Source organism: Numenius arquata, chromosome 8 (genome assembly GCF_964106895.1).
Source record: "Numenius arquata chromosome 8, bNumArq3.hap1.1, whole genome shotgun sequence".
In the NCBI taxonomy this organism is placed as follows: domain Eukaryota; kingdom Metazoa; phylum Chordata; class Aves; order Charadriiformes; family Scolopacidae; genus Numenius; species Numenius arquata.
Genome location: NC_133583.1, coordinates 42,329,401 through 42,355,016, shown reverse-complemented (window position 1 = coordinate 42,355,016; position 25,616 = coordinate 42,329,401).

Sequence of the window (25,616 nt, the reverse complement as noted above, 5' to 3'; positions counted from 1 at the left end):
AGCCTAAAAAAATGTCCACACTGTACCATGTCCCCTCCTCCAGCCCTGAGTCTCTTGTTCTAGCAAAACTCCTTTGCTTTTCTCTCTGATTCACACAAATCTACCTTCAGTTTTTCAAACATTGCAGTGCATTAAACACTACAGCAGATGGTGCTTTTTGACGATGCCTTTCTACATGAAGCAACATTTTGTAGTGTATGCTGCATTATCAAAAAATCAAACATGTAATTATGCAAATATGTATGCCTTTATAATAATCAAGTTTTATTGTAAATGGTTGATGCACATCAATTTGATCCTGTAGTGCTGCTTTAAGTGCAGTTTAAGTGGCTTTTCAGTGTACCCAGAGGCAACACAAATGCATCTCTGGAATATTAATAAAATCCTGAATCTTTGAGACACCAACTGGTACAGCATTGCTTATACTGATTGAAACTAAATGCTAATCCTTTCCTTTATTTAAAAAAAAATAATCCCCTTTGTTATTTAAAACACTGATATTAGTGTGATATGAAGGGCCATTTTATTTTAAATTGTATTGTAATGTAGTTGTTAAAATAATGCCTAATCATACTATATTCAGATTCCACAATGTAAATTTGATGAGACAAGAATCCAATCATTTTACAGCCATGAATACAGAGATGTATGTTAATATGTCCAGTTTTTCTAATTCTGTAAATTTATTAAGGAAATATCTGTTTTCACGTTTCAGTCCTGAATGCTTGTGCTTCCAAGTAACTGATTCCTGAATGCTCACTGGAGATGGTTTTGCTTGTGAAATTCAATAAGCTAAATACTCATGGAAAAAAAAATTCAGCAAGGATTTTGACATCCGTAATGAAGTGTAAACTTTATTACTGATCTGATCCTGGCTTTTATACATTGGTTAACTTCATTGGTCTAATGACAGCCATCTCTCTGAATGCACACATACACATTCTGCTGCGGTTTGAGTTAGCAGATGGGCTGTGGATACAGATAAACCAAGACTGTAAATTATGTTTTGCCTGTTCGTTCCTCCTGTTCCAAAAGGCAGGGCAAAAAAAGAGGAGATTGCATTGCTCGTGGAGACAAGGCAGTAGCTATACCATGTCCCCCTCACCAGTTCTGATAGGCTGGATGTTTATTTTGGGGGGTTGCTATAAACAGAGGCTCTGTTAAGCTGAACCCCGATTGAGAAGGTAAAGAAATGTGTGCACTTCCATCCTTGCGCTGCCCAGGCTTTCACCAAAATTAATTTCCTGTAAACTTTGTGAAGCTTTATAAGTTGGCCTTTTGCTCTGTAAAATTTTTGCCTTCATTTTGGATCCCTGTTTTCAATTTACCTTCTTCACCATCTCTCCCCCCGCTGTTTTTGTTTCATGCCACTCTTTCTGTCTCTCTGCCCTTTGTCCTTCCTCTGCCTCCTTTCACTGCTAATTTTTAGCTTCATCTCTGTGTTTGGGTGTTACCCCCCCTCTACTTTTTCCCCTCACAGATTTTGCCTCCTCTGTCAGCCTTCTGCTCCTCAGATTTTTTTCCAAATGTTTCTCTCAGTTTCCCCATTTGGCTCTTTAGTCCTTCCACACACGTGTATTTCCTCGCTCCTGTTCTGCTTTCCACGTTCCCCTTCCAGGTTTTACTCTGTCTGTCTTCTGTGTTTATCTTTTTTATTTTCTCCCTGCTTTTCCCAATTCAGATTAGTTTAAAATATTGCAGAAAAAGCTGCTCTTGTGAAATTTCATCCAGATTACTCTCGGAGCAGCTGCTGTCCTGGCATTTCTAATACTGAGTCAAACCTGAGCCTAGGGGATAGGAGGTCCTTAAAGGATCAAAACTCAGCTTCAGAATACTACCCAAAATACTGGCAAGCAAAACATGAATGTACAACCACAGCCGATAGTATCTGAAACCTCTTCCCACAGTTTTGACATGATCTAGTATTTTAAGGGTGGTGTTTGTTTTTTTTCCTGAAGGAAGGGATTTCTCTCTCCTTATTTAGCATTCTTGTGTGAAACAGGGAAGAGACATCATACATCTTGAGAAGGCCCCTAGGGCCCCTAAAATTTACGGTACAATTTTGCTAAATTTCTTAACATATAAAGCCACATAAACACTAATTTTTGAAAAGCTATTGCAATAAAATTCTGGGTCAATGAACTACCTTCCCTCACTGAGAAAGATGGTTACTTAAAGTTTAAGTAACCAGAGATGCTGAAAACCAAGAGATTTTTCTGAACTGAAAAAGCTCTTCAGGAACTCCAAATTAACAGAAGCATTTTCATAAAATTATGAAAATGAAATATATAGAGAAACAAATTTGTAAAAGTAAACAACTGTTGCCTTCAGGTGTTGCAACTTTATTCTCACATATGCCAACCTGAAAGTAAAATTGGTTAGCAACAAAAATGGAACTTACTGACTTGCTGCTTTTATCAGCTGTGAACACTGTGAACGTCGTTTATTTTTTACACTATATTTTGTCTCATTATCTTAAATGACATATATGGTGAAGTTACTTGGTTTTTGAAAACTATGCCTTCTAACTAATACTAGCCATTTAAATATAAATCCTCTATATCTGTGGCACTGAACCAAAGAAGCTGCCTGAGTTAACTTATTTGATTATTCACAGAAGGAAACCATCCAGATTTTTGAAGCTCAGTGAGCAAATGGTTTTTATCAGTTCCATAAATCTGTTTATATATGAAAAATCTATAAGTACTATTACCTTTTGATTGCATTTAATATTCAGAAATCAAACAATACCCTGCTCTGCTTCTGATTTTTATTTCAGTTGCATGTTGTTTCAAGCTTAATTTAAACACAATAATAACAAAATCTACATTCAGTGCCTTGATTTCATTTGCAAAGCCACCTCACACTTTGGGAGTTTTTTTCTTAAAAGTTCTATGTCAGGGAATGATTCAGACATGCTTCGCTGGAGTCTTAATTATAAGATCATAGTATTTAAATGTGATTTTGCACTGTTTAAAAAAAGAAATAGAGGTGAAACTATAATTTCATAAATGGCAGTTTAAAATATATTACTGAGGATCTGTAGACTTATAAGAAAAATGTAAAAAAATCTGAAAAACTATTCTTAATGGGTAAGGTTTGAGAGATACATATTTACAAAATATTAAAATATAGGCAATATTCTTTCTTTAAAGAAAAGATTGAAACTCGTGGTCAATTAATACAGTATTTCATAAGATGTCTGACTTTCTAGGCCGCATTGGTCGCATAACAGCGAATAAACCATGAAGAGAAGAAAGCTCAGTAATTCCCTGGTGTTTTGTTCTATATCTGCAGACATGTGATTACTGGCGTGGCTAGCAATTTCATAGGATTTCTCAGGCCAGCAAAGGAGCTTGGTTCAGGCACAAATAATTTTACTTCTAGCTTAAATCCAGTGGTGTATAGGTTGTCCATATCTCTTGGTTTACTTTCAAATGTGTTTCCAGACTTTATCCTCTGCTCTACCTACTCTGGTGGTCTATATTGGACTGCACTTGCATCTCAGTTACAGATCTTGAAAAGAGTGTGAAAAAGGTTTTAATGTGGTTAGAGACTGCAGAGCCAAAACCCTTAAAAGCCACCATTCCCTGCTTGGCCCAGTGCAAAATCAGTTCATAACTTTAGGGTGAGGGTATCTGGTATCTCTCCAGTGAATACTCCTCAACAAGTTCAGTTGCTGAACTCCTCACAAGATCTTCAAATGAACATCCGTTCTCATAACTGTTTCTTCTGGTGGGCTGAAATGCTTTAGGTCTGACCATTTATGAATATATTTACTCTTTTGGGGATAACTTATCTGAATTCAAAGACTAAGCTGTGTCAGTGCAGGTGTTTTTATGTGAAGGTGGCAGACTCAATGACTGCACTGAAAATAAATCTATTATAATAGTCTTTAGAGGAAAAAAGGTGAAGATAGACACTGTTTATGTTATATTTTTTTAATGAATCCTACTAACTCCTACCCCTTACCATTTCTCTCTTCCTTTAAATTTCTCCACAAAGAAATTTAAGTGTTAAATTTAACAGAGATTAAAATTAAGAGAAATTTAAATTTTCTCCATGGAGAAATTTAAGTACAGGAATACATTGCTTTGTACTGATTACTTTTATTCTCATTTTTTATATACTATTTACAGGTGCACTGTAGCAAATATTTTGTCGTTAAAATGCTCTCTATGGAAACACAAATAGAACCATTTTTTCCTCATGCATTTTCCTAGTAAAGTTGTCTACCAGTGGAAGCCCAGGTGCTGTCCTCTGCTGCACATTCTTTTTACTTGCAGCATGACGTGAAGGTCTGGAGCTCTGGTCTAAGTCCCAGATGTGAAAGCTGTCCTTGCAAGGCAGACCCAGGCTCAGTGCAGTCCTCTCTCTAGTCCCAGAGGCTCCAGCTTGGCTCAGCCACCTGTGGTATGGACAGAAGAACTTCTCCTCCTAGACTTAAGAACTCGGTCAGCACCCTTCAGGTGGTATGGCCAGGGTTACGGCATCATTGGGATTGGTAAAAAAGCAAGAAAGAAGGCTTTTGTGAACATTTCAACTATGCCATTGGGTCCATCTGCCCCTGCCCCCCCCCCCCCCCCCCGCCGATTTTTCTCTTCTTTCCTCCTGGGGAGATAGTAGAGGACTGTATCTTATGATTTATGGGAGCAGTTGCAACTACTCCACACACCTCAACTACTAAGGAAATCAGTAAACCAAATTTATAGGAGCTAGTTAAGTAGTTCTGAGACAACTTCTGCTCCAGGCTGTGTTTAGGAATAAGCATGCTTCCTTAGTAGGATAGTAATCCTGCAATTTTCTTGTAAGAGCAAACTTCTGAGATCTGCATAGTCCTGCTGAGAGCCATGGCTGAACTTGCCATGACATTCTGCCCATGTGGAGAAAACCGTAGCATCTGGGTTTCTTTAGTTACAATTAGAGCAGTTTCTTGAGAATTTTTTAACAAAGTAGTTTTCCAAAAGAAAATCGTTGAAACCAAAGTTCCTCTCGCACATATCCCAGGACAGCCAGCTGCCTGGTGGCTGCTGTATTGGCTAATGGTGTAATCCAGACATGGTTACTCCAATCACAAATGGATGGCTCTGCAGTAGGGTTCCTGGCTACTGAGGAACAAGCCTCTCTTAGCTTTTTGAAATATTACACCAAAAGTGACTTTTCTTCTCAATATAGCTCTGAAACTATTGCAGTATCCTAGGGAACAAATTCCTGTTTTCAGACTAGTCCGGTCTGGATTTTTTTCAGACCCTGAAATTCTGATGAAATTTCTAAATGTGTTTGTTGCTATGTTCTTAAAAAAAATAGGCTGAATTTCAAGGAAATTTCCATTGCAGCTTTGTTCAGGAAAGACCTATGCTTCTGGAAAGCAGTCCTACAATGATTTTTTGGCAGACTCTCACTGCCTCGTCAGGTTTTAACTTTGAATTCGGCAGAAGAGTTTTTTTGTCCAGTTTCCAAGTGAAATGGGACCTGTGTGATTGAGCTGTTTTTCTTTGCTCCTCTTTTCCAGCGCCTTCTCTCAGATAACTGCTGAGCCAGTTGACCAATTGCAATCAATTTTGATGGAAAGAGAGAGCTGTAAAGAGACATGAAGTTTAGGAAGAAAACAGGTACTTGAGCATGTCCAAGGGACCCAAATTAGGGCTTTTACCAGGGAAACATGATCCACAAGCCAAGAGCCAGCTCATCAGTCAGCCCCTGGACCCTGCACCAGCCTCAGCAGAGGCTGCTATCTGCCCCAGCAGAGAGGTCAGGGAGGCATCCTTTGGGGAACTGACATCTGGAGGACACAGGAGAGATCAGGGGACAATAGCACAGCATGGTGTTTGTCTGGGGATTTACAGCAAGATATTGCTCAGGAACAACTTGTTAGCTTGTGGTTGGGTCTTGTGCTTGTGCTTGCAGTGTGATGGCAGCTATGTAATACACTTTACAAGAGGACCAAAGAACATACCTACCTTGGGGTGGCTAAGTTAGCCAGAACTGACAATCAAATGTTAAATAATTAAATTGTTTTAGCTATTAATTGTAAGTGAATGTTGTTTTTAATTGCACTTTAATAATGCCATGCCCTTTATAACCAAAATTAATGTTTTCTGTCTCTCTGTTTTTGAAGTACATGTCAGTTTAATTAAACTATTAATGGTAGACAGATTTTTAAGTACTTTATATTCTTCATTAAATTGTATCTGTTCAACAAGCATAAACAGGAAAATAGACTCAGAAGCAGATTCACATTCTGCCTGATAAATCATTCATCATCAGATAAGATGATGAGGCACGCTTGTTTTTCTGTAGGCTCACAATGATAAACAAATCCACTTTTATATTATAATATTTATTGAGTTCATAGCAAAATAAACAAGACTGTTCACTTTTAATATTAACAACAGGCCTGAAATCAGTTGTTTGTGTTTATGACTGGTCAGTGAATGGAAAGCAATATCTTGATGGTCTGAGGGTCAATGTTAGTTCATTTTGTCTGAGGTGCTTGTTAGCAGAATATTTCTCTGGTCTAAGACAGTTCTTTCAGGGCCATTCAACTGCAGTAATGATGAATATTTCTACTGTTCCTGCAGTGCTTCCTAACTGTGTCTGGAAAGAATTAAAATATCTTTTGATTTGGCAGAAATGATATATTTATAAAGCAAATGTTGGGTAAGTCTCAGTCCTTGTAGGATATATTGCAGGAAGGCTGATGAAAACAATTTTTTGAAGATTGTACAAGACAGAATTATGGCGAGGTCATTTCTTCTCTGGTGGTAAAGTCTGCAAATCCTAATGGGCTGTTAATGGGCTAACAGGCAGAAATTAGGAAACACTGCAGCAACTGCTCATGATACATTCCTGTGCATATTATACAGGCAGACAAAGATGTAACTGGTTATAATAGAGACAACAATGTCCTTCCTTTGTGTGGCAGATCAATCAATAGCCAGGCATGTGATCTTGTTCACTATTATGTTAGTAATGAAACCTTCTTGTGATGTGACAACTGTGGAATAACATTTGGTCACAAAGCTGGTGTTAACAAGCACAACTGGCACTCTGGTAATTAGACTGATTTCTGGTCTACTTTCACAGATTGTCGATAAATGCAGTAAACAACAGGCTGCTTTCTTTCAGAACAAGTGATATGAAGTCATCATCCATTTGGTGGTATGTACCGTACTCTCCTTCATTTTTCATCAGACTGTGGCAAGGTGGGGATGTGCATATATTTCTTTATAAAATCATGTTTCCCAATAGAAACTTTGCATGCATTGTTCAATGATGACCTAATTAACCTCAGGCTTTTTTCTTTTGGAGAGAATGCTAATTTTTCAGTTCCAGGTAGGCAGTTAGATGGAGAAGTTCTTCCTCAAATTTCCAATATTCTCCCCTCTGATAAAGCTGTGTCTGCTATGGACTGCCATTAATATTGTTTGAGGATAAACTGAAATCTTAGAAGCTATAGATTATCCCTGGCTTTAAAGGCCAAGAATATAGATCGTACACAATTGTAATATAATTTGTTACATTAAACAAAATAACTAAATTCAGCCTCGGTTGTGCTAGCCAGCTTTTCCATCACCAATTTAGGGCTGTTATGTCAAATTTCATTTACTGTGTTTTGCTCTTCCCATAGGCCTGCAATAGTTGAAAGCTAACCTGTAGTTTGGTGTTTTCACATGCAGGAGCAAGAGCTCCTTCCCTAGGTCCTGTACCTCCTCTGAGCCCATAGCCAGCTCTTCACATCGGAAAATGCGTGAATGCTGTAGTTTGGCCTCCTCCCCTTCCAAAACAGATGAATCAAGTCAACTGAGACATGTCTGTGGGAGCTGCTCAGTTTATTTTGCATTGCCTACATGGCAAAGCTTAAGCTTGAGGCGCTGTAACATGTATAGAATCATAGAATCATTTTGGTTGGAAGAGACCCTTAAGATCATCAAGTCCAACTGCTAACCTAGCACTGCCAAGTTACCACTAAGCCATGTCCTTCAGCACTGCGTTTACACGCCTTTTAAATATTTCCAGGGATGGCGACTCAACCACTTCCCTGGGCAGCCTGTTCCAATGCTTGACAACCCTTTCAGTGAAGAAAGTCTTCCTAATATCCAATCTAAACCTCCCCTGACGTGACTTGAGGCCATTTCCTCTCATCACGTTGGCACTTGTTGGCACTTGTTGCCAACCCCCATCTCTCTTCAACCTCCTTTCAGGTAGTTGTAGAGAGCAATAAGGTCTCCCCTCAGCTCCCCTTTCTCCAGGCTAAACAGCCCCAGTTCCCCAGTGTATGCCATAAACCAGCAGGAGTTTCTATGCTTGCTCTCCTTTCACAAGGTGCTTTCAGAAACTGGAAACAGCAGGTAGGGGGTGGTGAGTGATAGCAGCATCGTGGTTTATCTGGGTACTGGTGCTATCTGGCATTATGCTCAGATCTATCTGAAGCTGAAGTCCAGCTCCACGCTGATTTCAAGGATCCTTACTGGTGTGATTTGACTGATAAGGGTTTCTTTCTCGTGCTGGGCCATGTTTTGACCACTTGCTCTGACAAAGGTAACTTTATATGATCAAGAGAGCACAGAGCATCTCTTCATGGCTGTTATCAATGGCTTGCCAGATCCTAATTCCCTGTTCAATCAATGAAAAGCAGCAGGGAGGAGTGTTTTACAATAAGTACCAAATTTTATGCAGGATTAAGGAGGAAGATGCCTCATTAGCAGTCAGCAAACACGAAAACTAAATCCACACTTGTAAACCAGGGAGAGGTTTTGGACAAGTTCTCTCAGCCATAGGTATCAAGAAGCTAGAGGGTATAAATAGCAGTGAACGCGGAACACTAATCTGAACGATTGGAAACGAAGATCAGAGGTGTCTGCTGGTGTTCCTTTCAGAGCACTCTCTATTCTGACAAACTGCTGAGAAAGACCAATGAGGCTCTCTAAGGCCTGTAGCTTTGTACTGCTGAAAAGTCTAGAGGCTCCTGGGGAAAGACAACTATGAAAAGTAATGTAGGAATGTGTGGAGTTTTGTCTGATAGGGCAGAACAATATGTAGGAATGGATTAGCAAGAGGTCTGTGGGTGTAACAAAATGCCATGCACTCAGGGAAGGAGCAGGGTAAGAATCTCTTCTCTGACTTGTGGCTGGGTGAAGATGGTGGTGCGATTTTGAGTGCAACCTCATCTCACACAGTCTCAGCATGTTTTGGAAGGGACCGCAGGAGGGCCTAGATCTTACTTCCTGCTAAAAGCAGGGTCAGCCGTGAGGCCAGATCAGGTTGCTCAGAGTTTCGTCTGGTCTGCTCTTGCAAACCTCCAAGGATGGAGATGACACAGCCTCCCTGAGACTCTGCTCCGCTGCGGTTCCCCTGCCCAGAAATCACACTTAAGTATGCATCTTTTCACCAGTTTCTTCAGTTCCGACATGATTTTGTTTGGAGTCAGTGCTTTGCAGAGCTACACATAGATTTCTATGGCTAAACCTATTGATAAAAGGCTCAAATTTGCTGCTGATGCAGCATTGAGACTGCATTCACCTGTCAATGGGAGTCTATAAGCAATGAATCTTTTTTTGCCGTAGGAAGTCAGAAAATAAAGACTTATTTCCTAGAAGAGGCTGTGTTCAAGCACCACTAGCTGCAGTAGATAACAAGAATGATCATGTCGTGATCTGATGGTTGGTCAGAGGATGTGTGAAAGCATCACGTTTGAAGAAATAACCTATGCACTTGAAGGTAGCTGAAGAAATGAGGAGATGTTTTGCCATTTGTATCATTTAGGCTCTGCTGTTTTGAGGAGATTTTACCACACAAATGACTTTATCAAAGAGTGGCACTGTAGAGTGTTTCCAGCTATGTGGCTGGAAAATCTTAGCCATAGCTGTGTGCATTTCAACCTTCCTAGTGCACTGTCTGTAGAAAAGGTTTTTGTCAGGAAAGAACACTGTGTTCTCCCTTCTTAAGGGTATATTTCACGTTCTAAATTGACTTCTTTGGTAAGCTTGAATAAATTCTAGTTCACTAGCTTTGATTTTTAAATAAATGGAAGGAACAGAGTACAGTACAGCTAGTGACAGAGAAGTTGCCTTGGCATTCTATGTTTATTTGCCATCAGTTACTTCCATATTAAATTGTTCCATTTACAAGCTAGTATACTTTTTTTTTTTTCTAAGTGCCCGCTGCTGTGTCTAGTTGTGGAAAATGAAGCTCAGTTGTTTATGACCTGCACTGCACTTCATCATTAACCTTCAGCAAATGTACAGGCTCTGGAACGAGAATAAAGCATCACTGGTGGTAACATGCATTATACTTTGCCTCATGCTGTATTTCTGTGGCACACCTGTGCTGGCTTTCCCTTGCTTATTGTGATAAAAAGTTGGCTTTTCTAGCAGGCAAAATAGGTATAGCTTAAAGGGTCAGTCTTCTCTGATTGGCATACCTGGTTTCCATTAGCATTAATAAGTAAAATGGACATATATTGACAAGAGAGCAGACACTTGAGGAAGTAGATAAGTGCGGGAACAAGGTGACATTATTATAGTCACTTTTCTGGTCATAACAAGTCTTAACAGCCATATCATTGAACTTTTAGACTCTCTAAGTATAAAGATTGCATAGTGTGTTTGTATTACTTAATAGCTGGCAAAAATCCGGCGAGGAAGAACAGATCTGCCTTGACTTTTGAGAGAACAAGGTGCCAAGTTCTCTCCACAGTGTGCTTGTTAGGCCTGTCCTCAGTAAAACACCTCTTGACACCCTTCCCACACTCTTAACAGTTATCATCCAGTTTTTTTCTTGCCTGTGGAAATGATTAGTTAAAAATTCATTAAGAAGGAAGTTTTGTCACTATCTAGAGACCTCAGATTTTTTTTGCACCTTTTCAGTCTGGTTTTGAAGGCTGTAGATGCATGAACGAAGGTGGGCGGGAGAAGAATGATGATCACTGGTTTTCTTCTGGCAACAGACAGAGGTGTTGTGTCTCTGGGATCTCCAGCAGCCTTTTGTGTCACAGCCTGTGCAGTCTGAACCTGCTGTCAGGGGAGGTGGTCAGTGATGGCTGGAGGGAAGGGATCAGCTCTCACTGAAATAACAAAGGTGGCAAGCATTTCCCCAGTGTTTAGTTTAGGTAAAGACACTTAACTCTCTGGATGCCTTCCTTCAGACATACAATATATCTCTCCAGTTTCTCACCAAGAGTTAGATCCTGAATTTCTAACTTGACTGGATAAGGCAACTAGCCAGAGGAAATAAGAGATCAGCCAAGGAAATTTCTAAACTAGGAGCCTCAGGTTCCTTCTGGCTTTTCAGGCTGCAGCAGTAGCCAAGAACATCTATTCCTATTTCCAATTGGCAAACAAGATATTTTTCTTTTTATCCCCCCCCGCCTTTTCCTTTCAGATATGGGCTTCATAGCAGTTGTTTTCTGTCTTTCCCAAATTCAATTACTGAAAAGCTAATTTTTGGATGCCTTTAGCTAATACTGAGTGTCCAGTTATGACAGCTAGACACAGATATGACGTGTAACAGCTTTTTGGTTCAGGGGCAAACTGAACCCAACCCAGCTGAACCTGAATCAGACAGTTTAATAAGTTTTTTACAAAGTTAAAAAAAACCAAACAAACGGTATTTTTATTCTACATCCAAAGCAAAAAGCTTAAGTATTTGATGATTTTTTCCCTCTTTTTTTTAGTAAGTATTTTTTTACAATCATAACACATTTTCATTTCATAGTGGTAAAGTTATTTTTAGAAAAAAAAACTACTTTGGATCCTCACTTTTAAAATGCTGAAAAATGTTTCAACATTAAAAAAATAAATAAAATCCCTCCTGCTTTCCAGCCAGAGCTATGTCCTGGACTCAGCCCAGTAACAGGAATTGTCTCCATTCCCCTGTAACTCAGTTTGTCAGCGGAGGCAGCCCTGTGGGGCTGGTGGGCTACGTAGCCCTGCCTGGAGATGGTGGTCAGTGCCAGACGCTGCCGTAAGCGCCATTGGCGCTCTGCTCTGTCCTACACATGTTACTGCTGTGCTCCACAGACTTGCTAAATTGATTTCAATCATTTTCCAGGCTCACCTCAATGTGCTGCGTTTGTATCTGTGAAGCGGCTGTGATTACAGTCTAGGCAGGGCATGATTAAAGAAGAGATACTTATGCCTACAGCTCCTCCAGTGATTTTATCAGAATGTAACCTCTTTATTTAAAAATATATCTGTAAAGAAAAACTTAGTTAAGCATACCTAACGTGGTGGTGTCTGCATAAATATGTAGCTAGGCTGAATCAGAGCACCAGAGAGGGCTGATGGCCCCATGTCTGTTCATGGTGTGTTGAACCTTAGGCTGTGCTGACAGACCTGAGCATGCAGGAAGGACCACCGCCACCACTGCCCTCCAGGGAGGACCACCACCAGGCTGCAGTGCCTTGCATGGGGCCACATGCTGCCGCTCTCCTAAGCCATAGGAGGTGATCCTGCTGACTCTCCTCCTCCGCCCCTGTGTGACCGTGACTCTTGCCTAGACACATGGCATCCTACCTTCCTGTTGCCCAGATGAGTTTTGTGAACTTCTGGGTAAATTCAAAGTCTGGTTACTTTTTCAGTGTTTCTGCTGGGGAGATGGCTTCCTGATACATTGAAGATCCTTTATCATTTGGAAACTTTGAGGCAATTTAGTTAACGTTTTAATTTTAGTTGGATTTATAATTGTTGTCATGTGTCAAGAGGTCAGTTTAGACAGCTTGGTAAGCTGGAAAATCTAGCAACAAATCCAATCAAGTGAATATCCTTTCGTTTCAATGGCTTTTCCTCTCCTTGTTTCAAGCCCAGAAGGAGGCCTTAAAGTTGATGAGAAGATAAATTCAATTATACTTAAAGCTGACTTTGGCTCTTAGCTCTCATACTACCTTTCCCCATCTTTGCCATCCATCCTATTGCAATTGTTTAAATTTGCCCCAATAGTAGTTTGCCTATTAGCTTTGCTAATGAATTTACTAGTGCAAAAGACCACTTGCAGGGCTGTCCTAAACATAATGAATGTAATTATTTAGCACAAAACCAGGGCAGCATCTTTTTTTCTCTTGACAAGAATAATTCTTTATTCTCTCATTAGCTATGTGCCTTGGTCTCAGTAAACTAGTTATTGACCTGCTCATTTAAGGAGCTTCACTCTAAATGCTTCTTCCCTTATTTAACTCAGACAAGTTCCTATAATTTCCCCTCGCCATGCAGTGCTAGACGGTAAAATGTAACCATTGTTCATTTGTTGTGAAGAGAGCTGGAAGACAGGAAGCTATTCTTAGATGGATGCTCAGCCTCCTGAGCCCTGCTTGCTTGTCCCTGGTTATAATGGATACAAAACTGTATGGGGCTTAGTAGACATCATGTAAACTCTATAGGAAATCTGAGCCAATGAATCATGGAGACAGACCCCTACTGAGCATTGTGTGTCTGAACAGACTGCAAATAGATAGAAAAGCAGCTTAAGCAAGTAGCTTTCATATGACAAGAATGCATAAATTAGAAATGAATTGAGAATATCTGTTGTTTTAAGGCAGTTGGATTTTAACTTTCTGTACAATTTCCCTGTTGTAAAAAACCACTAATTACTCAGACTACACTGAAGACTGATGCAGGGTTTTTGCATGTGCATAGTTTTTGTCGCTCTTCAAATGTTCTGCACTGGATTGTGCTGGCTCAGCTTGGCAATGCCATCCCACGCTGCCTCCCTGACAGCTGTACAGCTACCCCGTCCTGTCCAGTAATGTCTTCTGGGGCATCCTTGGAGACTCCCACCTGGAGCATGACATCTGGGGAAGGCAGGATTTCAACAGTCTTTTCAGGACTTTACAGGCTCACCTCCCATCCAGGGCACACACGTCCCCAGTCCTGGCCAGGACCATAGTACCAGTGGAATTATCCTGCAGTGGAAGTGGCAGCCCCACATCTCACCCTCGCTCTAGGCAGTGCTGGGCAGTAGTCGGTTGCCTCCTACTCTTCTTGGGCCATTCAATACGTAGGACTCCTGCCTGTTCCCACCCTGACCATCAATAAGTGGAAGGGAGCATGGCATTTCCAGGCAGCCTTCTCCTGGAGTCGGCCATTGGCTGAAAAAGCGGACATCCCAGGGGCACTGAGGAGCCGAGACTGCTTGGTCTGGATCTGAGCTGTCCTGAGTCAAAGGGTGAGCTGTGGGTAGAGAGGTTCAGCTCCAAGATGATGGCCATGTAATGGAAGCAAGGATGAAGAGAGGGTAAAATCCCAAGGCCCAGCCGTTCCCCAGCCCCATGGTAACAGCCTCATCTGAGAAGGGAGTTTTTGCTTAGGGATTGCTTAGGGATTCATCTGAGAGGGATGGTCCCTCACTGCATCCATGGTCTGCAGGTGGAGATCAAGCAGCACTGACAAAGTACATCTCCTGCTGACCATACATTACCACTCTCTGCTCAGTGACAGCAGAGTGGAAGTCAACCACCCCAGACGCAGCAACCATCTCCCTAGCTTTGTCTGCAGCAGCATCATAGACCAAAGGCCAGGAGCAGTAAGTTTTTGTCCTCTCCCCCTGCCATTCCAGCCGAGGCCCCATGCATCATCTGTGCTGTGCCTCTGGAGCTCTCTTTCGCCCACTGCAACCCTGTGCAATCCCTACAGGGTGCAGCTGCCTGGGGGGTGCAGAGGGCCCTCAGCCAGCAGCAGCTCCAGCATGGTAACAAGGGAGTGGAGCATGGTGATGGAGCTGGCAGAGACAGCAGACTGAAGAAGGGCTGGCAGTTCTGGTGTAAGCTCAGCTGCCGGCTGTGAAAGGGGTTTGGGACATATCTGTTTAAGGCAGTACTATGGCTTGTATTAGAAATAGTGTGGCCAGCAGGACTAAGGAAATGATTGTCCCGCTGTACTCGGTACTGGTGAGGCAGCACCTTGAATATTGTTTTCAATTTTGGGCCCCTCACTACAGGAAAGACATCAAGGCGCTGGATCGCATCCAAAGAAGAACAATGAATCTGGTGAAGGATCTAGAGCACAAGTCTTATAAGGAGTGGCTGAGGGAACTGGGGCTGTTTAGCCTGGAGAAAAGGAGGCTGAGGGGAGGCCTTATTGCTCTCTACAACTGCCTGAAAGGAGGTTGTAGAGAGGTGGGGGTTGGTAACAAGTGATAGGATGAGAGAAAATGGCCTCAAGTCATGTCAGGGGAGGTTTAGATTGGATATTAGGAAGACTTTCTTCACTGAAAGGGTTGTCAAGCATTGGAACAGGCTGCCCAGGGAAGTGGTTGAGTCACCATTTAGTACTTAAGTATTTAAAGTATATAAGTATTTAAAAAATAGTATTTAAAAAAGGAAGTATTTAAAAGATGTGTAGATGTAGCACTGAGGGACATGGTTTAGTGGTAACTTGGCAGTGTTAGGTTAATGGTTGGACTTGATGATCTTAAAGGTCTCTTCCAACCAAAATGATTCTATGATTCTGTGATTCTGTGTTGACTGTAACTGCCCTCATGCCTCCTGCACAGAGTGCAGGGTGATGGTGCTCTCAGGTCTCAGACAGTGTGGTCAGGTGCTTGCATTTGCAGAAGGGCTGACGTTTGCTATGGCCTCAGCAGCAGCAGAAATAATCTCTGCTCTGGAGCAGGTGATGTGCTGGTGGGTCTGGAAACAAAGTGCTACTGGGTTCAAGGGCTGGCAAATGGGGCTCCATGCAATGGTTGACCGCAGTTCTGTTGCTTGCTTTTTGATTGTTTTCTGGCTTTTTTCAGTGCCTTTTTTTGTTAACTTTTCCATTTGCTAAGATGAAATATCCTGCCTATAATTGTTCACAGATTGTGATAATAGATTGTGGGCAGATGGTCCATAGTCTGTGGTCCAGCAATCATATGAAAGAGACAGATAGCAGCCCTCGGTTGTGTTTATAAATACTGGTGCAGCAGAGTTGCTGTTTCCTGTGGCCCAGTATGGGCCACATCACCTCCTGCTGTTGTGATCTAGGTTTTTCACTGAGTCATTTGTGCCAGAAGCCTGCAGGAGGTCGCTGGCTATATATAGTCTGTATGGCCTCTGATGGGTCTCCAGATGGGCCCTACAATCAGCATCACCTCGCTTTGTATGGAGAGGCAAAGGGGATCTTCGCCTTTTCAGGTGGGAAGAATGTGAAATATGAGTGACTCACCTAAGAATGGAGGGGTGGGGAATATCCAGGACAGCTGAGAGACTGCGTCTGGAGGGCTGAAGCCTTGCAGTGAGGGCAGGCTGGGACATGAAGGGGCTGTGCCAGCAGGCAACCTTTCAGGCTTGGTGTCCCCTGGACACCTCACCTTGTCTAGCACCTCTCCTGGCGGTATTTCTGTGCTTGCCATTGCCCCACCTGAAATGCAGTTCAGCTTCAAGTGAACCACTTGTCAGGTCCTGCAGTTCCCAGCCCCCGTGGTCTGGGGAGCTGCTCCAGGGTGGCAGTCTGAAGTGTGGACCACCCTGTGTACACCTGGCTGCTGTGTCGGTGCTGTGCTAACTGTAATAAATCTCTGGGAATGTGGCTTGCACAACATAATGTAAAAAAGCATCAGATTTTGTTTTAGAAGTGAATATGAATTCCAGACTTACCCAGTGCAGAAAGTCAGTGCAAGGTATTCATATTTAAGAAAGAAATATAAGGCACTGTATTTTAGCTGCCTGATTTTCTCAAAATTATTCTTAAAAATCTAATGTTTTTTATAGAAAAGCTTTTAGGGTAAGAATTTGATATGAGGCAGCTTACTTTCAAGGTGTTTTGCCATTTCTCCTATGCAGATTCAGAAGAATAAATGCTTTATTTTAAGCTAGCATTTGTCTCTTTGAATGTAATTGTGCTGCAAAAACTTAGCAATAAACACCCTCACCTTAGGGAAAGCTGGTTAATGTTTTCATTGCATTTTTATGTTTGAATAATGATGCTTTAATATTATCTTTATCTTGACTGTAATTCCCACTCTCCTTATAAGAGTAACTTGGCTTGACAGTGCATGAATTCTAAACTAAAAATGAGATAAATTAGGAAGAAGTCTATTGGCAGTGGAGAATGGGCAGCAGGACAAGATGGTATGACCAAAAAGTATTGTTAGAACAGTCTTCAGCCTGAGATTTAGAAGGTTGTGTCCCTTCCGTTCAAAACAATTTCATTACAGTTTCTGTGGGGCTTATTGGGGGGTGTGTGTGTGTGACTGCAGGGTCAGGTCTCAGTTCCCTGGTCGTGACTCATGGAGCTGCCCACTGTTGTGTGGCTCTACGGAAATCTGGGAGATGTGCAAATGTAAAAATGGTGTACCAGGCACTGAACTGGTCCCTGATGCTCTGCACTATCTGAAAAAAATTTCTTCAGGTCTTGCTGAGGACATTGCAGGGATTTCTTACTACTTCTTGACTTGCTGTACTTTGAAAAGCAGAATTAGTTTTGGATGACAGCATTTTTTCTAATTACCCTGTTTCATTTGTAATGGCAACAGCTGATAGGAAGGTAGCACGTATGTAACACAAACCCTCCCCAGTCCTCAGTAGAGTGAGTGTGGTCCTGTGGCATCATGGTTTTCCAGTTGATCTGTACATTTCTAGCTCTGATAGCTGCTCTTTGCAAATCCTCGTTAGTTATTTCATGTGAAACATGAGTAAGGACAGAAAACAGGGTGATTGCAGTCACTTAATTCCACCTAGAGATTTTTCTCTTTCTTAACAGTCACTGTTTTTCTATGAAGAATGGTTTGGCACTGAAATATTAGAGTGTAAATTGCAAGAGGAAGATTAATATGTCTCCCATCTTGGCAAGTTTTCCCACTATATCATTAGTACTGAGACATTAAGTTTAGCTTGTTTTTAGAGGTTTAATATAAACACAAAGAAATTTTATGTTAGTTTGATTTGATGCTTTGAATGATCTGATGATTTTGATGATTTGAATCAAAGTGGCTCTTTTCTTCTACTAAACTGGTCTATAATGCAGGTTTAGTTAGGTTTATTTATCTGTGTTTTAACAGAATCAATTGTGTATCAAGCAATTATTTTTAATATACTTACAGCACTCCAACAATTAAGTAATTGCTAAAATGAGGAGCGGGGCAAAACATGATGTGTGTGTGTTAGGAAACAGCTCTGAATTGAGTTCTGCCTCTGCGAGACAGAGATGTGATAAAGGTAAGGGGAAAATGTATTCCCCAAGATTTTTATTTGAAAATAGGAACACAAAAGATAAAGGGTCTAGGATGATTTTTACTTTTAGAGGGAATGTCCTTTTGAGGGTTAAGGTGCAAGCTGTTTCTTCATCTCTAGCAGTGGGCTTTGCCTCCCACCCACTAAGAGAAGAAAGTGCCCTGTGACACTGTGTGGACCTTTGGTGAAGTTACCTTTTTGAGTTGCTCTTCAGGAAGCCTTTTCTTGTTCCAGCTTGTGAGACTCTCAGGTAGTCTCGTCAGAGTTGTTATTTCCAGCTTCATTGTCCACTTGTGGTACGGTACCTGTGCCGGGACCCTCCTGTACAGCAGAGAGCACAGGGACACGTGTCCCCCATCACAGACATTGTACTATTTAGCAGAGAGCAGAAAGGGAGACAGAAAGCCCTGTAATCACAAAGGTTTGTGCTGTGTGATAACCTTGAGTCTGTGATTTATTTTTCTTCTCTGCAGATACATATTTGTATCTAAATCCATCCTTTCAAGCTCTTCTCATGAGACTGATAATTTCTTGGCATCCCAAGAGAAAGGGGTCACTGGTGTTTGGAGGAGGAGCTGAAGTAGCAGCATTAAAACAAAGCATAAACACTTTAAGAGTCAGTAAATGAAAGCGATGTACTTTGCTCCAATACTCATCAAAAAGAAAGAAGAATCTGTCTCAGCATGCTGTAGGATGATCATTAATTTTTAATAGTGTTAAAGTTTATTAGTGACAGATGATTGACTTTAAGTGCCTTATGAATAATAAATAAATGATGTGGATTTTGGGCATCTGCCTTAGATTTGTATGCAAAGCCAGTGGGACTAACCTTCACAGTTTCAGAAGAGTGTAGCTTTGATTCCTCAACATATGCCATAATGCAGGCTTTAAGACTTCTCAGGTTTTAGTGCCGATAAACCTGGAAGGCCTTTCTGGCCCCTGTCTTAGGGCACATCGATTGCTTGGGGGACTCCGGGTGAGAGGGGAGCTCATTGCAGCTCTTTTGGCTAAGGCAGGACTGCTGGAAGGTGCATTATTCACTCTGAGGCTCTGCTGGATTTCATAACACTTAAACACCTGTGTCCATCAAACAGAACACACAGGATCGCAGCTAGAGCTGCTCTTGACTTTGTAATTTCATTGACTGACAGTTTAATATCTATTTATTTTCACATCTGACTCCAGTAGAGACAGGCTGGCATCCTGAATGTCAGGATATTATGCTGACAACTGTGTTTTTTCATTACTATAGGAAAAAAAAAAAAAAAAGAAAAAAGGATTCTTCATAAGTAAAGAGGTTCTTTTCAAGCACAGCAACTGTAATAAAGACCAAATTACACTTCATATAAATTTGGTAGTGAGCAGTGATAGGTTACGTGTACATATTTACATAGGAACAAGGGTATATGTTTTTCAACTTTCTAGTAATCTGTTTCCTCTATACTGTGAAATGCCATGTAATTATATTGTTTAAATAGCTGGAACTGCTTTTACCACGGACTCTCATAAGTAGCACTATCTTTGTTTAAATTAAATGTTTAAAATTGGCCTCTTATTTTGATCCAATTTTGTTTGCTTTCTAAACAGAAACAAGTGGCTTATCCCATCTAAATTCTACAATATTGAAACTACTTAAGAGAATGTTTCAAGAAGAGAAAAGAGAAATATGAGTGTTTCGGCAAGGCTGTGTCAATGTTTAGAGAAAAGAGGGTAAAACTGCTTCCATATTGGGCACCGGCCAAATGGCTGATGACTCTGTAATAATGTTCTCCAGATGTTAGGCAGTTAAACCAGACCAAAATGGCTGTTGCTAACTTACTGTCATTCAGCGCTTACTATATAAACAGAAAATTTGTATTTAATTCCACTTTAGTTCAATGGATTGTGATTAATATTGTAATTACCCTGATTCAGAGAACTTTTTAGACCAGGCTCTTCTGGGTTTTCTCGGAGTGTAGCACTATACATCAGCCTTGATTACATGGTGTATCAGATTGGGAACTGCCCTGTAATCACACGCCCTTGCGTTCCCTGAACTGCCGGGTGTTACAGCAGTGAGAAAGTGACACAACTGCACTCTGTAAAAACATTTCAAGACACTGAAATTAAATTCCACCTTACCCAGAAAAAAAAAAAAAAAAAAAAAGAGAGAAAGAATTGCTCTCAAAATTCACAGCTTTTAATTGGTCATCAGGTGACATGAAATCACCCAAACTTGTTTGACTTCTCAACAGCCACAACGTTAATTACTGTCATTAACGCAAAGCCTTGCTTGTAATTTTTTAAGCATTTTTTTTATGCCTAACAAATAAGTCTCCTATCTTAGTTTTGGGGTGTAGTGAGAGCATCGCGATGCTGCATGCATGTGGCTGGGAGACGTGGCACTCTTCTGCCAGGACACAGGGCGTCCTGGTCTCCTTTCGGGCATGCAGACACTACCGCAGCAGTGCCCCTTACGGCACCGTGTCTGGTCCCCTCACCCAGCCCTGGCTTAATCTGTGTGCCCATCCTCAACCCTGCCGGCTACTCCTGAGCTCGGGGTTAGAGGTCTGGAGGCTGGGCTGTCTTTACACATGGAAATCTAGGCTCCCCCTGTCCCTCAGCAGGCACTTTGGTGCCCACAGTGGGTTTCTGCATTGCGCTTTCAGAAATAATTGCACAACGGAGCCCTCTCTTCAGGAACCCACCCAAGAGTGACAGCACACCTCGCCTTTCCCCAGGAGGCACCTGGGACTGGCCACCTCACTGCTGTTAGCCACCTAAATATCTTCAAAATCCAATCCTTTAGTGGATGTTGGGTGATTTGCCATCATCATACTATACAAATACAGATGCATGGAGACCCATCTTGGTGGTCAAAGGTAAAGAGAAACTCTGTGTTTGCACTTGTTTGAATACATAACCAGCAGGGCGAGATTTTGTGTGCTAAAAGCGAAAAAGATGTCTGTGCAGCTAATCAAAGGGGCAATATTTTAATCCCTGGTAAGGGCTTGGTGCTCTGCTTGCATTTACAGCAGTGTCAAGAGTATAGCAAGGACAAATGGGAATCTCGCATGATCATAATGTTCCTATTTATATACACATAAAATAGAACAGGGTTTTAAAAGCTAATGCAATTTTCTATTATAACGATACCCTTAATAACAATATGGTTTCACTGAAGAGATATAAACAAATATAATAGAAAATAAGATAATGCCATAAAATAGATGCATTATTTTTGGAATTTGAAGGACACTTGCCAGAAAACATTTACCAACTTATGCAATCCACAGTAAATGAAATACAAACTTACCTTCTGCTGTTGCCTGGATATAATGTATTTACTGTGCAGTTTTCTTATTGCTGTGATTTTCTAACATAATTAGTTGCTTCTATTGTCAAGTGTATAATACGTGACCTAGAATTTACCAGATCTCACTAAACAAATGCTGAAATCAGAAAAGAGATAATACTTTTTAAAAATTCATTGGAAGATGCAAAACTGATAAATAGTGTGTGTTTCCACAGTAGAGCTATACACCAGTTAGATATGCTATGGTTATCTCAAGCATTTTATTGAAGTCTTCTCTTTAGATTTTGCATATAGTTTGCTGCTAGCTCAATTGAAAAGAACTGTAATATCCAATTAAAAATTAGGTTTGTCTGCTTTAGATTACTAATGTTAAATATACTGTGGATGAAATAAGAGCTGACCCGAACAAAAACACATGCTATGAGCATGTTATAACTAGCTTTTATTTTTAGAAAATATTACAGATTTCATTTAAGAAATTAGCCTTCTTCCTCTTATTACTTAATTTGTCCCTTCTATCTTTGCTTTTTTAGTTTTTGCTGAAATCACAGAATACTAAAATTTTCACAAGATGTTGGTTTTCTTTGTAGTTTCCACTTCAGGTCTTTGCTGATCGTGTGTGCTGCTTTTAATCATTTAACAGTGTTTTGTCACGTAAATGACCATTCCTTTCTCTTTCATTATGAAAGACTATAACGAGGAGTGCCATAGCGGATTGCTGGATGGTGTTTATTATTGTGCGTTACTTTACCATGTCTTCTCTTATCCACGTCTTGGCATGTCATCAGACTGTGCTGATTTTCCCTCTTCTTGAAGCTGAAGGATGCCCAGGGAAAGGGCCCCTTCTCCCACCAGGCACTGAGGGTAGCTGGGCTATAATGTGCCGTAGCCAGGGACAAGCAGGTTCCTGGAGCAGAAAGTGAAGCTGCAGAATAAGAAAATGTAGAATTTTAAAAATGAAGGATGGCTTTGCCTTTGCTGTTGCTGGGTGACCCCTCCTGCTTTCTGCCCAGTTTAAGAGCACCAGAACTTGAACTCCTCTGCTCCATCTTAGGCAGGACAGGAGCAAGAAAGAATGAGAAATCTTTGGTTTTTGTTCTCTCAAGTATGGTTTGTGATGCCCAACACATGTGGAGGTGGACTTGGAGTATTGGCAGGGAAGGGAGGACCTGGAGGCTGGAGCTGTCTCAGCAGTGTAGGAAAATCGTGACTGTGGCTCTGCAAAGGGCTGGAGGGGAGGACAGGAGATGTGGATGTGAATGGGAGGAGCGCTGGGCTACTGTGTCTGCTGCGGGGTCCAGGGCGAGGAGTGGGACGTCAGGGTGCGATGCCACACACCCAGTCCCTGGGGCAGCAACCGGGTCTCCAGCACGCTAACGCACGTGGCTGCCCACGAAGCAATGGCCTGCTTGTGCGTGGCCATGTCTAAAAGGGGCCCTGGGAGATGATTGAATAGAGGCAGGATCAGTACGTCTACCTTAACTCAAGTCCCTCTGCCTTTCTCCCTCTGACACAATGGATTATTTTTTTTTTCTGGTGCTCCCAGTTGTCTTCATTTCACACATTATCAAGGCAATATACCACAGATGCTCTCCTTATTATAAAAAATGCAGTTAGGTATGTAAAATGTCAGTCTGAACGCTTCCTTTGCCTGTGTGATGTAGGTTTCAATCTTGAGCAGGGCATGTGATTTCAACTTGCCTTGAGCGTAATAAGGAAGTAATTACTCAGCTGTTGAGAAAGGCCCTAATATCATTACAGATAACCTGAACGTCCAGGCAATGTCTGCCTATTATTTGAAATGGTTTCAAAATACATTTAAAAAAAAATAAAAAATCTCATATTCAAATCACATGGAAATAATACGAGTTATCATAAAAAAGTGTTATGAGATAATTCTAAATGTCAGTTTAGCATATTTTAGCCTACTGGATCTTTAAACAGAGTTGAATAACATCTTCCATGAAGTAAATGTCTTTTTGGTAAACTGGAAGGGACAATAATATTTAAAGGTCAGTTAACATGGAGAGTTGGTTCTAGTCATTATTATTAAAGATCCAGCTGTATTACCTTTACACAACATTACCCCACAAATCCTTATTAAAACTGCAAGAGCAAACCATGTCTTTCCCTCCCTCCCTCCCTCCCTCCTTCCTGCCACAATCCTGAGATCTTTGGTTCTGCCTTCTCTTTTTTATGTGTAACAATTTCTGTAGTGAATACCACTGGATGATCCTCACCTAGCTTCTGCCATGCTGCATCCAAAAGAGTCATACATTATAGTTGCTGTCAATGCTGCCAACTAGAAAAAACCCTCTCATTTCTACATTACATTTCAGCCTCCCACGTATGACATGAGCTACCCGGCAAACAGTTGTTTAATAGTTTTGAGCTGCTTAGGAAGTGGTAGTTGATTTCAATTTTGTATTTAAAGAAGAAGTTGCGGTAGTATGTTGTACAACTGCTACCGTGTTTAATTGGAAACAGGCAGGCTGTCTGTCCATCTAACTGCCTGCCCATCCGTGGCCAATGGGTATTAATAGTCTGCGCAATGCAATGCAATCCATTTACACACAAGCACGCCCCATCCCTAAAAAACTTGCCTGGGAAGGACTTTCTAGGAGGGTGCATGCTTCTCAGGGAGGGGGAGAAGGGGGAGTTGTGGAGGGGTGCTACAGGCTGGCAGTGCCAGTCAGGCGAGGTAAGGGGTCTGTGCACAGCACTGTGCTCCTCTGCTCCACACGGTAACTGACGGCCATGGGGGGCACAGCTGTGGGGCACAGAGGAAGATTTTTCCTCACAGCCCTCTGCAGCTAGCTCTTGCCTGGCCCAGTGCTTGAACTGTGCTTGCTTGAGTAGGTTTGCCCCTTGTCTCTTAGCCACCTACCCACTGATGGAAAGGCATAACAATTAAAAAGCAGCTACCCACAATCACTTCTGAAGCCTGCAGGAGCCGGTATGAGCTGCAAGGGATGTGCATGGGATGGAAGAGTTTGCTCTGCATTCATGTCTGCACCCCGACACTGCTCTGTGCTGCGCTCAGAGTCCTCTTGTTATCAGGCCAGCCTTGAACAAAGAGGTGATCAGTTGTTTTTGCTGAGGATCCCTGATGGGAATTCACTGCCAGGTCTGGGCACTGCAGAGGAGGGTATTGGCACAGGCAGAGAGGATGGCTGGGGGATGAGTGGGGCTGCAGCGGGAGGGGAATGGGGACCATATACCCCGTGCATCCCTGCTGGGATCCAGGTATCCTATTTGCTCTTACCTTAGGAGAGGAGGTGGAAAAGCAATGACCAAAATAAGGGGATGGGGTGATCTTTTGCTTTCTTCACAGTGCTGAGTGTAGAGAAACCAAAGTGATTTAGGAGCTCTTTCAGTCAAGGCTGATATACAGCAGGGCTGCAGCAGGCCGTTACCCTGTTCCTGGGCACTGGGAAGATGAGCAGGGACAGTGTGTGCCAGGCCCTGTTCCTAATGGTCAATTCAGATATAACCGCCTTATTTTAACATATAGAGAGAGTTTAGGTAAGTAGATGTGAGCTGTGATGTGCCTGATGGCACTGGTGCCAGGTGCAGCCTGGGGGCCCTTTTCTTCAGTAGTGGAAGTACAGTCCATGTGCCCAGAAATGGTGAAGGAAAATTTCCTGGTGTTCAGTGCAGTAAGTACTTCTCTGTGCTGAACAAATCTACCAAATGCAATGGGAAGTTGGTAAAGTGGCTTCCATAGAGAGACTGTAAAAGATGACTGGCAGATTTTTTTATCCTAAGAAACCTCAAAAAAAGGTCATAGTTTCTGTTTTCACAAAACCAGAAAAGTAATGCTATGCAAACGGAATGGTTTTCTACAAGATTTGGCTTTGATGGGACATGCCTAGTGCCAGTGCCTAATCTCTTGTTACTGCTAACATGGACAAAAGGATCTGGTGGGTAGTGCTCTCATGAGCATGGACTCCAGGGAGAGATGTTGGCCGAAGCAGAACAACACTCTGCCTGTAAACTGTGTTTGTCCAGAATCAGGCTGGATCCTTGGATGCAAGTTAATTACCCAAATTACCCGATGGTACCAGTCAGGAAAATTATCCACTGAGAAGGTTCCTGCAGACCTAGTGTGGCTGCTTCCACACAGCATCACCTGGCAGCTGGTCATGGCTTTGGGAGAAGAGAAGGAGGAGGAAT